Source organism: Lontra canadensis, unplaced genomic scaffold (assembly GCF_010015895.1).
Source record: "Lontra canadensis isolate GAN:19392208 unplaced genomic scaffold, GSC_riverotter_1.0 scaffold46, whole genome shotgun sequence".
Taxonomy (NCBI): domain Eukaryota; kingdom Metazoa; phylum Chordata; class Mammalia; order Carnivora; family Mustelidae; genus Lontra; species Lontra canadensis.
The window spans coordinates 10,962,699-10,976,757 of record NW_022631040.1 but is presented as its reverse complement, the minus strand read 5'-3'; positions in this window follow the sequence as shown (position 1 = coordinate 10,976,757).

Sequence of the window (14,059 nt, the reverse complement as noted above, 5' to 3'; positions counted from 1 at the left end):
GGCACGTAGATTAAAATATAAGCTAATTGGAAATAGGAGTCTGACTCTCAGAAAAGGAGTCAGGATCAGAATGTGAATTTGGAAACTATATATGTAGAAGTGAAAGCTGAGATTCAAGAGGATATTGAGACAAGGGCAAAGAAAGAAAGAAAAAAGTTGTCCTTTCAGGGATACATGTGACGAGAGTCTGGAAACAGCAAGAATATTGAGAAAACATCAAAGGAGATAAAACAGTAAGAATGAAGAATGTAGTTTCAGTAAAGGCAAGAGAGAAGAGATTAACATTCTATAACAATAGCTTTAATATGATAAATATTTTCTGCAGTGGAGCCCTGAATGATCTTGAACTATCTAAGGTTTTATTATGTTCATTTTTCTGTGTTTGCTGGCAGAGTGCAGTGTAAGGCTACACCTTTAGATAATGTTTTCACAGTAGGGTCTAAAGCACTTTTTCTGGTTAAGCTTTAGCGTAGGACTTGCTGAGGTGGAAAGAGAAGCAAGATGCCAAATCCCATTTCTGGTGACCTTCATAATAGTGTAGAAATGGCATCCGCCCTAATGATTCCATTCAAGTGATCTAAAATAGAAACTCAGAAAGTCAGCAGCTCACAGCCCACCTCCACCCTTTTCTCATTTTCCTTTGTTTTCATTTGCTCGTTACTGGGAGCCTCTGATCTAAGGAGGGTTCCCATCCTTCCTGGCCAACCCCTGAACTCTGGCATTCTGCCCAGTGCTGAATTAGTATTCAGAATCCCGTTACCAGAGAGGTGAACAGAATGTGGAAGGGACAAAAAGGACTACTCTTTGGTATCCATGGTTCATCTCTTGTAAATAAAGGCAACATTGGATATAAATGGGATTATTTGCTTAAAATCAGTACTAATGTACTGAAACTCTCCAGAGTCTTCTGCTTAAATGAATCTTCAGAGTTTCTGCTTTTTGATGAAGATTTCTATGTGTCTAAATTTAAAAAAATATATGAGTAAAGGAAATCATATTTTTGATTTAGAGAAAAAAAAAAGTTTTCCAAATTGTAAATTCCAACACAATTTTTAGCTGTTTTGGACTTACATAAGTTAGTACATTTTTCAGTGTTAAAGTGAATTGAACTGTTAATGATATTACTTGATAAGTCTCTCACTGAAAATTTCCATTTATTTCATTTATTCATTTCATAATTTATTATTATTCATAAATAATAAAATGAGACGATGCTGGTGGAAGAGAGTAGTAAAACATGGAACATGACTGACTTTAGAATACATAAAACTAGATATTTTCCCATTTCCTTTTTTTGGGCCCATTTGGAAACTTCTACTTCCAACATAGTCCTAGGACCACCACCATGTTACATTTGGTGACTCAAAGTCCCACATATGGATATGCAATCTTTCAAGTACCTCTGTAAGCAACTGATAATTGATCAGATGAAATGAACGGTTCTCCTCTCTCTTTGCCTTTAGTTTCTGGCTCTATTATACAACTACATTAATTTGATTAGATTCATTTTTACCTCCACAAAGCATACTAGCAGGGTGGTTCCTAGACACATATCAAATCATTAAAACAACACATATTGTTTCCCCTTCTTTTTTTCAACCACTTTTACATTTTATTTTTTCTTAGCATCCTTCTATGAGCTTTAAATAATAACGATTTTAAGGTAAGGTGAAGAATGTTATTTAATATGGTATTTGTGAGGACAATGACTCATGCAGTTTTGGGGGAAAAATACACTAGAATGCCATTCTGTGACTATTTGATTATTTCATCCTTATTGATTTAGAAAGATCTGACTAACTACCAAAAAAAAAAAGTTTAGTATTTTAATTGTGATCTTAGGATATTTAAAAATTAACTCAAGGAGAATTGCATCTTTTTTTTAAAGTTTTATTTATTTATTTGTCAGAGAGAGAGCGAGAGCGTGCAAACACATAAGCAGGGGAGTGGCAAGCAGAGGCAGAGGGAGAAGCAGGATCCCAGCTGAGCAGGGAGCACAATGCAGGACTCCATTCCATGACCCTGGAATAATGACCTGAGCCAAAGACAATCACTTAACCAACCGAGCCACCCAGGCATCCCAAATTGCATCTTTTTGATGTTAAATTTTCTGAAGCAAGACCCTGACATGGCTTTTCATAAATTTAGGTCGATTTTTGTGTCTTCTATACTGTTTTAAAGTTTTTATTATATAGTTTTTAACATTCCTTGTTATATTTATTCCTAGGTATTTTTTTATTACTATTAACAAATGGGACAGTTTACTCAATTATATTTTGTAATTGACTATTGTTTTTATATAGCAGGCACATTGATAACTCTAGTTAAATTCATATCCTACTTTTTTAAAATTACTTTTTATAAGTTTTTCCACTGGTATTTAAAGCCAAAATTTACTGGATGTTTGTTGCTAATGGTATGTCTTTGCTCGTAAGCGCTATCAGTACAGAAGTGGTAAAATTACATAATTATGCAGACACACATACATCTCTCTATGTTTTTCCCTAATATCTGATGTGATAGAAGAAATTGAATCAGTCTTTGGCAGTGGACTTCCATTTCTGACCATGGTAGTTAACAGAAACCCTACATGCCTTTTACATCATAAACATCTATAAAATTGGTCAGAATATCAGAGGAAACTGTTTTTAGGCACTGAACAGCAGGCAGCCTGGGAACTGTGATCCTTGGAGAAAGAGAACACATATGGCAAGCCCCACTATTATTCTTGCTAACTGCCTAAAAGCACACAATGAAGGAAGCCCAAAGATTTGTAGTCATGCTGAGTGGAAGAAGCAGAGATAAAAATTCCTGATGACTTAAGGCTGACATTCCCAGGGCAGATGAACATGGACGAGAGGTGCACAGAGGGTGAGGGAGGGGAGCAAAAAAGCTTAAATGTCAACTCACCTCGGATCCTTGGCCAAGGCCTCCACTGCATACATCACAGAAAGGTTCTGAAAATCAAAGAAACTCTAAAAAAAGCCACAGAAAAAGACACCTTAAAGTCTGTGGAAAAAACTAAGGAAATGATAGGTAACCTATCATCAGAAACAATGCATCACAGATCCATTATTGTTATAATGGAACAGTATCTTTAAAGTGATGAAAGAAAAAAAAAAAAAGCAACCAAGAATTCTACGGCTAGTAAGAATAGTCTTCGAAATAAGAATGAAAGTGGATGGGTACCTGGGTGGCTCAGTTGGTTAAGCAACTGTGTTTGGCTCAGGTCATGATCTCGGGGTCCTGGGATCGAGTCCCGCATCGGTGGGGAGCCTGCTTGGTGGGGAGCCTGCTTCTCCTTCCACTCTCCCTGCTTGTGCTCTCTGTCAAATAAATAAATAAAATCTTCAAAAAAAGAAGAAGAAGAAGAGGAATGAAAGTGGAGATAATTCATTGCCATGAGAACTGAACTATAAGAAATGATCAAAGAAGTATAAAAGACATGGAAGAGGACAGGACATGTGTTTCATTTTTAATTTTTATTTATTTTCTTAGTTTCTTTTAAAGACAACCTATTGTTTGATAATGATGGTAATAATAATATAGTTTTTTAATGTGTGAGAAACTAAGCTATATGACAATATTAGCAAAAAGTAACAGGAAGGATACAGAATTTCACTAATGTAAGGTTTTCGTATTTTTGAAATTTTCAAGTGTGAAGCATGAAATAGAGCAATTTAAGTAGACTCTGATTATTTAAGAATACCTATTATACTCTATAGAGTAACTGCTAAAAAATGAATAAAAAGAACTAAATCTATAACTATGTCAATAGTAGGAGTAAAAGTAAATATTAAAAATATTCTGTTAACCCAAGTTTTAAGTATAGACACAGATAATTTGAAATAAAAAGGTTGGAAAAAAGCATGCCAACAGTAAGCGCAAGAAAGCTGGAATATAGTGTATTTATAACAGAAACAGTGGATTTAAAAACAAGAAATATAAGCAGAAATGAAGAAGAACATTTCAGGATGGTAAAAGCATTCATTAATTACAATGAATATTGTAACAATCCTAAATATGTCTGTAGTTAATAACAGACATACAGAAATACATGAAGCAAAATTGACAGAATAAAAGAAATAGATGAATTCATAATCTCAGAGATTTTAACACCTCTCTCAAGCAGTTGATATAAAAACTAAACAAAAAATTTAAATAGCCCCAATTCTATCAAATAAATTGTCTTTGTAATAAGGAAAAAGGAAGTTTTCACCAGGAAAATTCTAGATATGTGTATATTCACCTGATAACTATATCAAATTAGGTAGGAAATAATGCCAACTTACTCAAATACTTAAAACACACACACACACACACACACACACACACACACACACAACTGAACATCCTCAATCAACTTGACCTAATAAACATTTATAGAATATTACGTTCAACAATAACAAAATATACATTCTTTGTAAGTGCACATGGTACATTCATCGAGATATAACATTGAAATTCCATTAAAATCTTATTGACAGTATTTTCTGATCATGATGGAATTAAGTTATAAACCAAAACTAATGAGCTACTAAGAAATTTCCCAGATATTTAGAAATTCAAAAACACATTTCTAAATAACAAAGGAGAACTCAAAAGGGGAAATCAGGAAAAAAAAATCAAATAATAATGCAAATGTAACATATACAACTTTGTGGTGTGTGAGCAGGAAGTACTTCAGAAAGAAATTTATAGAAAAAATAGCTTTATTGAAAAGGAAAGAAAAATAGGAAAGAATGACTTAATATGAATCACCTAATTTTAAGAAATTAGAAATTAGAAAAATCTTGAAAAACATTATTATGATTTCTATAATTTTCTAATTATATACTTGAATAATTATATGTGAATCGTGTCCAAACTAAGTGGCAGGATGGAAATAATAAAAAAATTAAAATATCAATGAAATAGAAAACAAAAGGCAATAGAGAAAATCAAGGAAGCAAACATTACTCTTTTGAGATGAATGAAATTAATAAATCCCTATGCAGACTGATCAATAAAAAGAGAAGACACATGGGCTGCTTGAGTGGCTCAGTTAGTTGGGCATCCGACTCTTGATTCCAGCTCAGGTCATGATCTCAGGGTCATGAGATTGAGCCCCACATCCAGCTCCATGCTGAGTGTAAAGCCTGCGTAAGATTCTCTCTCTCCCTCCCCTCACCCCCTACCCCTACCACTTGTAACACATGTTCATACTTTCTCTCTATTAAAAAAAAAGAAGACACAAATTATCACTATCAAAAAATGAAAAAGGCAATATTGTTACAGATCCAACAGATTTTAAAAATATAAGGGAATATTAAAAATTTTTTGCCAATAAATTAATTGACTTAAATAAAATAGATGAATTCTTTGAAAAGCACCCCATGCCAAACCTAATGGAAGATGCTATTAAAAAATCTAAATAGCCTTAACTCTACTGAATGTTTTGTGTTTGTAATCAAGGAAACTTCCCACCAAAAAAATTCCAGACTCAAATGATTTCATTGGTAACTTTCATGAAAAAATTTGAAGAGAAAATAATGGCACCTTACCCAAACTCTGTAAAAATATGGAGGGTGAGGAGGTATCCTTTTCCAATGAATTTTTAAGACCAGTACCACCACTCTGGTTGCAAAATGTGACTAAGAAGTTAAAGAAAAGAATACTATAGAATAATGTCCTCCATGAACATAGATACAAAACAATTAGCAATATATGAAGAAATCAAATCCAGTAATGCATTTTAAAAAGACAACATATCGTGACTAAATGTGGCTTATTCCAGGAATCCAAGGTTGTTCCAACATTCAAGTGTAATATATCACAAGGAATAGTGGAGAAACATCATGTCATTTTTTTCAATAAGTATGCAAAAGGATCTGACAAAATCTAATGCCTACTCATGATAAATTTCACTCTTCAAAAGACACTATTAGAAGAATGAGAAGGAAACCACAGACTATGAAAAAATGTTTGCAATATAACTGACAAAAGACATCTACTCAGGATATAAGAAAATCTCTGCCATAAGAATACAGCCATCTCCACTTAAAATATGGGCAAAATACTTGAGCTGACATTTCACAGTTATGGGAGCAGCCAGTAAGTACATGAAGAGATGTTCAACATACAGCAGTGACTCAGCATTGTTGAGCCCATAGTCATTAGGGAAACACAAATTAAAAACATACTGAGGACACCTCGGTGGCTCAGTCACTTAAGCAGCAGGGTTTTGATTTCAGCTCAGGTCATGCTATCAGAATTGTGAGATCGAGTCCCTTGTCCGGCTCCGTGCTGGGCGGTGGAGATTCTCTCCCACTCCCTCTTTTTCTGCCCCTCCCCTGCCTCTCTCCCTTAAAACAATACAATACAAAAGAAAACAAAACAAAACACTGAGATACTATTTCACATTTATTGGCATGACTTTGAAAAAGAGTTGTGGGTGGAGATGCTGTGGAGCAACTGGAACTCTCATAGTAAAGCCTTTGGGAAATGACTTCTTACAGTGTTAGAACTGTAAGCATCATATGGCTAGTAATTTCATTTCCAAGGGAAATGAGTCTATGTATACCCATATGACCTGGTAATTCATTCTGAGACATGAATCCATACATACACAAAATGTTCATAAATGTTCATAGCAGTATTATTGATAAAAGTCTCAAATTATAAGTAACTGAATTAAAACTTAAAAAATAAGAGAGGATTTAAAAGTAATCCAAATGCCCATCAATAGGTTAAGGAATAAAAAAATTGTGGTATAGTTCTACGATGGAATACTGTCCAGCAATAAAAATACATCAGCTGCTGATACCTGCAACAATAAGGATTAATTTCACCAATGTTATGTTGAGCAAAAGAAACCAAATGTAAACCAGAAAACATTAATGCTGTAGATCAGATTAGTGCATCCTCCTGACATGTGGATTAATTGCTAGGGGCACAGGGGAAATTTACAGAATTTGGAAATATTCTGTATCTTAACTAGATTGTTGACTGTTTATATGCATTTGTCAAAATTCATGGAACTGTATACTTAAAATGGTGTGTTTTATCCTAGGAAAATTAACTTCAATAAAGTTGATTTAAACAAATATCAGACTGCTTTCTTACAGTGTAGCCTGCATTAATTTCCACACTTTTCTGAGGGGGAAAAAAAAAAAAAAAATATATATATATATATAGAAGCAACTCTTTACTGTTTTTTGTCTACTTCTTTTTACCAAAAGGACAGAGAGCATAGATTCTTTGACAAATACAATCAATATCTGGAGATTTTGGAGATGAAATTTATTGGCAGGTCTTAAAGATATTTCATTCTGAATATAAATGCATTGTCTTTTGATGAGATTACTGCAATCTAATTGAAATAAATCAGAAATAAAAGATCCTCATAACTTTGGGGCAATTAATTTGTTGCACTGAATATATCAGGAGTACCTTAAGGACAGGAAATGAACATGCTGCCTCATTTAGTTTGCCGTAGAGCAACAGAGATAGTAAGACAGGAGGAGAATAAACACTTGCTAAGCACCAAGCATGTGTCTGGTCCTTACTTATATGATCTCAAACAATTCTAGAAGTTCAGAGTCATTATGCCATCCATTTCAAAGATGAGGAAACCAAACTTGAGTCCAATATGAATTGTAAGAAGCAGACCTATATCATGACTCAGACTGTGTTCTTGATCTACGCAGTGAGTCTTAGATTTTGGTCAAAAGAATGTCTGCATCAGAATAGTCAGATGTATCAGAATAATACATGATTAACATGTAGATATATTGGCCTTACCTCAGACCTACCAATAGAATTTCTAAGGATAGGGATCAGAAGTTTTGGTAAATTCTCCAGGTAATTTCTAATTAGTTCCAATGTTTAAGAACCATAGTTGCACACAATGCTCAAAGCATAGTCAGCACAGCAAATGCCCAGTACTTAGCGACTGACTGCACACATTTACTTGTTTTTCATCTGAACTTTGCATGGGAAGTAATTACTTCTCTTCCAGTCCAACTTTCTGTATCTAGGACTTCTCAGTGGACTCTGAAGTTCTTTGCTTTGGTTTGTATGCTTTATTTGCAACAATTAAAAAACAAGGATTTTTGATAGTCATGAAACAAGCTCCTAGCACATTAAGTGCAGATAACCTCCATAACCCAACCTTCTGAAGAGACAAATCGTACTTTCTCAGCAGTTTCTATTGTTCACTGGCTTTTATTGTTGTGAATTTTGTTTTATTTTCATAGTTTGGCTTCAGATTTTTTCCCAGTTCTTAACCAGAAAGGTCATTTCTGGGTTTGTATTTTTTCATCTAAGATTTCCTCACTCTGTTTCCTCATGAAAGAGAGCAGAAGAGTAAGTGAACATTGAATTCCAAGCATTTTTGCCCAACCTTACCTAATAAAATAGTTTTTATGTTTCTTAAACATAATCTGATCCTATTTTTCTTAGTCTTGCAGATAGTAAATTCACGATCCTGACACCTTTTTATCATGCTCATCCAACTTGAAAGCTTATTTGGTCTATCATTCTGTGTCGTCTGCCCCAAAGCACCATACCCACCAAGAGCCACAGAGCTAAGTGGCAAACATTATTGAACATATGAACTTCTCCCCACTTGAATATCATTCTCACCACACGTCTTGTCTTTTGTTGCAAGAATATTCTAAATGTATTCCACATAAATCATTTGCTTCTCTATTTTGCCATTGAATCTGAAGTGAACTGAGAAGAGATTTAATGTACAAACCATACATTACACCAATCGACTTTTTACTTCTGACAACTAATTCCTCTGTGTGTATGTATGTGTTTAAACATAAAAACAGCCACAGTGACCCAAACAAGGATATTTGTAAATGCCATAGACCTAAATACTTACTAGGGTGGGAAGTTTATACCCAGAGAAGATAATAATCAGTTCAATTTTAAATATCCTTTATCTAAGAGGCCAGAGCATTGGAGGCTTATATTGCACTAAGTTTTAAAGTTTCCTCTGCCAAATGAAATGGTCATTAGGTAATTCTACTATAATTCCAAAGTTTCTCCAGTTGACTTCAAATTTTTACCCAAGGCCTATAACATGTTTGTTTCGGGTTCATCAGTTCTACTAAATTCTGTTCAGGAAACTGTGTTCATAGTCTATTACATGGCTTTTGAAATGGGTTCAGGAAACTCCCATTCTCCTCTCTAGATTCTTCCATGTATGCATTATGTATCAACTTCCAGATTTCTTCACATGTAAAGTGAACATACTGATAGTTGTTGTAGTCTTCCTGGGAATTTATAAAGGTTAATTTTTTAATTAGATGAAACACTTCAAGATCTTAGAGAAAGGAAGTTTCATAGATAAAGTATAAAGATATCATTATAATTTGTGTGAGGTTCTGCTTTATGGGTGGGATGACCCCCCTCTTGAAAAGGTCATAGAAATGGACCAAAGGCATGTGGAATGACAACAATCTAATCTTCCCTATTGCACAGCTCCCTGTCCTGATACCATTGTCCCATGTTTCCTGGCTCTCCACCGGCAGAAGCCTTAAACATTGAGCAACCTTTTGGCTTGGAGAAAACCTAAGTGCATACTTGCCTATATTCCAAAACCAAGATGACGTATACTTCCAATTGAACAGATGTGGTCAGCCGTTGATTGGACCCAGAAGAGTAGAAATTAAAAGCATCCAAAACAACATTAAGTAAGAAATAGGGGTGAACAAAGGTGAGAAGATGCACAATTCCTATCCTTTCTTGACATTGTGTTTTCTTTCCTCTTACTCCCTTTTTTCTCAGCAAGGAGGTTTTCCAAGTCTTTTCCTCTCTTTGGCTTTCTTTGCTTGGTCATAAGGATGGGTGTGTCCAGAGTAGCAAGGCTTTCCCATTACCTTCCAAGCATTCACAATTGAGCAGGAATTTTGAATGGTGCTTAATTAATATCGCAATTTCCATAATTCAAGGACTTATATATCCATTAAGAGGCTCTTCCAGCCCCGTGACCTTTCTCATTCTGCTTCCAGGTGCCCCGTGTCTGTTAGTGATTTCATTGAAAATCAACAACTAAATTCATAGAATCATGGAATAATTGAGTTGAAGAGGATGGGAATTCTCTGTCTAAACTTCATCTTTCTTTCTCCCCATATAAAAATTCCCACCCTGATATCTCCGCAGGATTTCATTCAGCCTCAGCTCATACAACTGCAAGCCTGGGGGTACTCACATCCTCAGAAGATATGTTTGTCTGAGTCTAGAGATTCAAAAGTTCTTCATCTTGAGCCAGAATCTGCCTTCTGACTTCTACCCTTCATTCTTAGTTTTTCCTCTAGAGCACCACGGAATCAATATAATCCCCTTTTCAACTCAATTTCTACTAATTCATCCTGCATCTGGTTAAACTGCCTCAGTTATTCCAGTGTCCTCTGTGTGAATGTGTTGTCCACATGACTACACACTGAACTTGTGGTCAACTATAAGGCTGTCATCTTTTCCATATACATTACTGTAATCCACCTCTCCTTCATGGTGCACTTTATCTAGGTATTTTTTTGAGCTAAGTGGAAAGCCTTTATATTTGTCTCCTTCAAATTTCATTCTGTTAGTCTGAATCTATCATCCAAGCTTTTCTCTAGTCTTAATCCAACTTATTTGGTATTCCTCCTACCTTTTTGAGTCATCCACAGATTTCATGTCTGCTTTCTTTAGTCTTCAAATGGCTGGCGAGGATGCTGAAACAAACAGGGCACAGGCTTTGGGAGGGAAAATCTCCTTTGAGGGACTGGAGCAGCTTCTGTCAGGACTCAGCCCACAACCCCCAAATCCCTGAATGCTGGCCCCAGGTGCACTTTCCTCTTTTCTTTCTTTTTTTTTTTTAAATAAAGATTTTATTTATTTATTTGACAGACGGAGATCACAAGTAGGTAGAGAGGCAGGCAGAGAGAGAGGAGGAAGCAGGCTCCCCACTGAGCAGAGAGCCTGATGCGGGGCTTGATGCGGGGCTCGATCCCAGGACACTGGGATCATGACCTGAGCCAAAGGCAGAGGCTTTAACCCACTGAGCCACCCAGGCGCCCCCACTTTCCTCTTTTCAACCAGCGACTGTCTTTTGGATGGTGGGCTACCTCATGCTTCTGGAGCCCATGTTGCCTATGCTCATAGAGAGAGAGCCTTTCTGGGAAACAATAGTTTTCCTGGAGGCAACCATTTGCCAACAGCCATTGTATACATTGGAGTATAAATACCCCAGCTCTCTTGTACCTAATGCAACCACATCTGTGGTGTGACTTCTTTTGTTACCAGATCATCTTTATAGGGCTAAGTCAAAACAGCCTCCATGGGGCTTTGTCAGATAACATGTCCTTGTTGGCTTCCCAGGGTGTGTGCGTGTGCATGCATGCATCTGTGTGTAAATTATATATAAAATCAACATCCCTAATTTAACAATCTATTCTTTCACCATTTGTGTGCAGTGGCTCCTTTATCATGTGTATTTTTGTTTTTTAAAATAATCTATTTCTTCTGTTGCTTGATCTATTTATTCTGTCAGTTAATATTGACAGAAGAATATGTGGAAGCAAAAGATTTTTTCTTTTAACCATAATGATATGAATGCCTTTTTAATTTGAAGACTATTCTCCTGAATAGAGAATATAGTGCAAAGTGGAATTAAGAAATGCTACCTTGTTATTGTCTCTTAATGTTATATGTATACGTCTCTAGTAGTAAGGCTCCTTAATTTTTTCTTTTCTTCCCAATGTAAATTTAAAAGGTGTTTTCACTAATGGTACCATACATTTGTCACAAACTGAAGTCATTCTGGAATATATCAGTTCTGTTTTGTTGTTGCTTTTACTGTGTGATAGGCAAAAAGTCCATCCAGGCAAAAATCAAACAAGTTTTAGGAGTTTATCAAGATGAGGTGTCAGAAATATATATAGCTATTTGAAGTTCTCTATTTATACTTTGCACATGCTCTATATGAAGAAAGCATGTCCCATATCTTCCTTCTGATTGACCAACTTATAGACTACTTTGACAAAAATAACTTCTGTATTACTATAGTAAATGCTTTGTGCCATCATATCATGTGTGTTTTATTTTTCCACAGTGATTACATCCTTAGGCTTAAGTGTTTCCAAACAGTCAAAGATAGTGCTAGTCCTTCATCCTTCTAAGAGATATTTCTGGATTGACCTAGGTAGACTGTTCCATTGTCACATGCTAGCTCTGGGCCAATTACTTCTGTTATTATCCTTGACACTAATAAATTAAATCTGAAGCTTTGCATTAGGTCCCCAGACGTTGTTTTCTGTTTTTGTTTTTGTTTTTGTTTTTTTTTATTCAGTGAACCTGAGTATGTCCTCCCTTGCTATCCTTATTTCTAGATCACATCACTTCAATTTTTTTTTAATTTTTATTTTTATCTTGTTGGCCCAAAGTGAACTACCTCATTTTTCTTTACAATGTGAAAGTATAAATATATACATGAATAAATATACACATACATGGATAGATAAGTCATATACCTATGATCTCTATTATATCCAGATTCATTATTTTCATCTTTTTAAATCAAATTTTAGTTTTATATGATAATTTTAAGCATCAAAATCCTTCAGATAAAATTTAACCCAACTCCATAATACTTTTGTTGATGCAGAAATCGAGAGTAAGAATTTACATAACTTATTCAAGTTAACTATTATATTGGATGGTCTAAACTTAGAATTCTAGTTTTCTGTTAAAAAGATATTCTTCTTAATTTACCATATTGCCCATCCCAGCCATCACCTCAGGAAGTAGGTGGCCATGAGAACAGAAAAAAAAAAAAAAAGAAAACTAAAATTGGCGATTTTATCTTTCTGGCTAAGTAGAATAAATATACTAGGATGTGGCACTATCTGAAAAGAAACATTTTTAAAATTTTTATTTTTTTTAAAGATTTTATTTATTTGATAGACAGAGATCACAAGTAGGCAGAGAGGCAGGCAGAGAGAGAGGAGGAAGCAAGCTCCCCGCTGAGCAGAGAGCCCAATGCGGGGCTCTATCCCAGGACCCTGAGATCATGACCTGAGCCGAAGACGGAGGCTTTAACCCACTGAGCCACCCAGGTGCCCCTGAAAAGAAACATTTAAACTAAATTCAGAAACTGTCTTCTACAGATTTTCAGTAATAATGCAACCGTTGTACGTCATTAGGTAAAAACGATAAATTGCAAAAGGGCCATATTTTAGAAACAAAACACTTGCATTTCATAGATGTGAGCAGCACTGTAGAGTAGCAACATTATGGCTGTGGAAGCACTGGGTGAGAGCATGTATGTATTTGTTGCGTCCCCTGTTTCCTGTTTAATTAACCAACTAGCAGAGAAGCAACAGATCTGAATGCATGGGGAAACCCAGTTGTTCGAGCTTGTCAAAATGCATACTGACAAATTTTCATCAGCTCACTCTGAAAAATACTTTATAACCTAAATCCAGTGTCACTGAGTTGCAGCAGGTGTTCCAGATGGTAGTTTAAAAATGTCTGTGGGAGACATGGAAGTAATTCAAACAGAAGAGGGACCTTTTTCTTTTTCTTTTTTCTCTTTTCTTTTCTTCTTCTTCTTCTTTTTTTTTTTTTAGTTGGAAGAGGGGTTGATGGATCCATTTCAGGCAGAGGCAGCATTTGTGTGGAGTTTGAACTATAGAGGGGATGGACATTTAGTGTTCATGCCCAGGTTTGGATTGGGCCCCAGAGACCTGACTGGACCAGAGGAAGTTCATTCTGTATTCAATCACCACAATTAGGCTGAGAAAAATCCAAGAGGAATAATACTCACCTCTCTCCCTGGTTCCAGGTGACTTGAGACACTGTGTATGCTTGAGTTTCCCTATTGATCTCAGTATGTGTGTGTTTTGTTTACAACTGATGAGTGGAATGACCTGACAACACTCAAATTGAGAATTTTCTCACGTATCCACTGGATATTTTTCTAAAAACTCTGCATGTATTTATTTTCATCGAATGTATTTACTACACATAATAAAGTCGTTTTTCCATCTAAAAAAACATAGTGACTCCTTTTACTAATTAACAT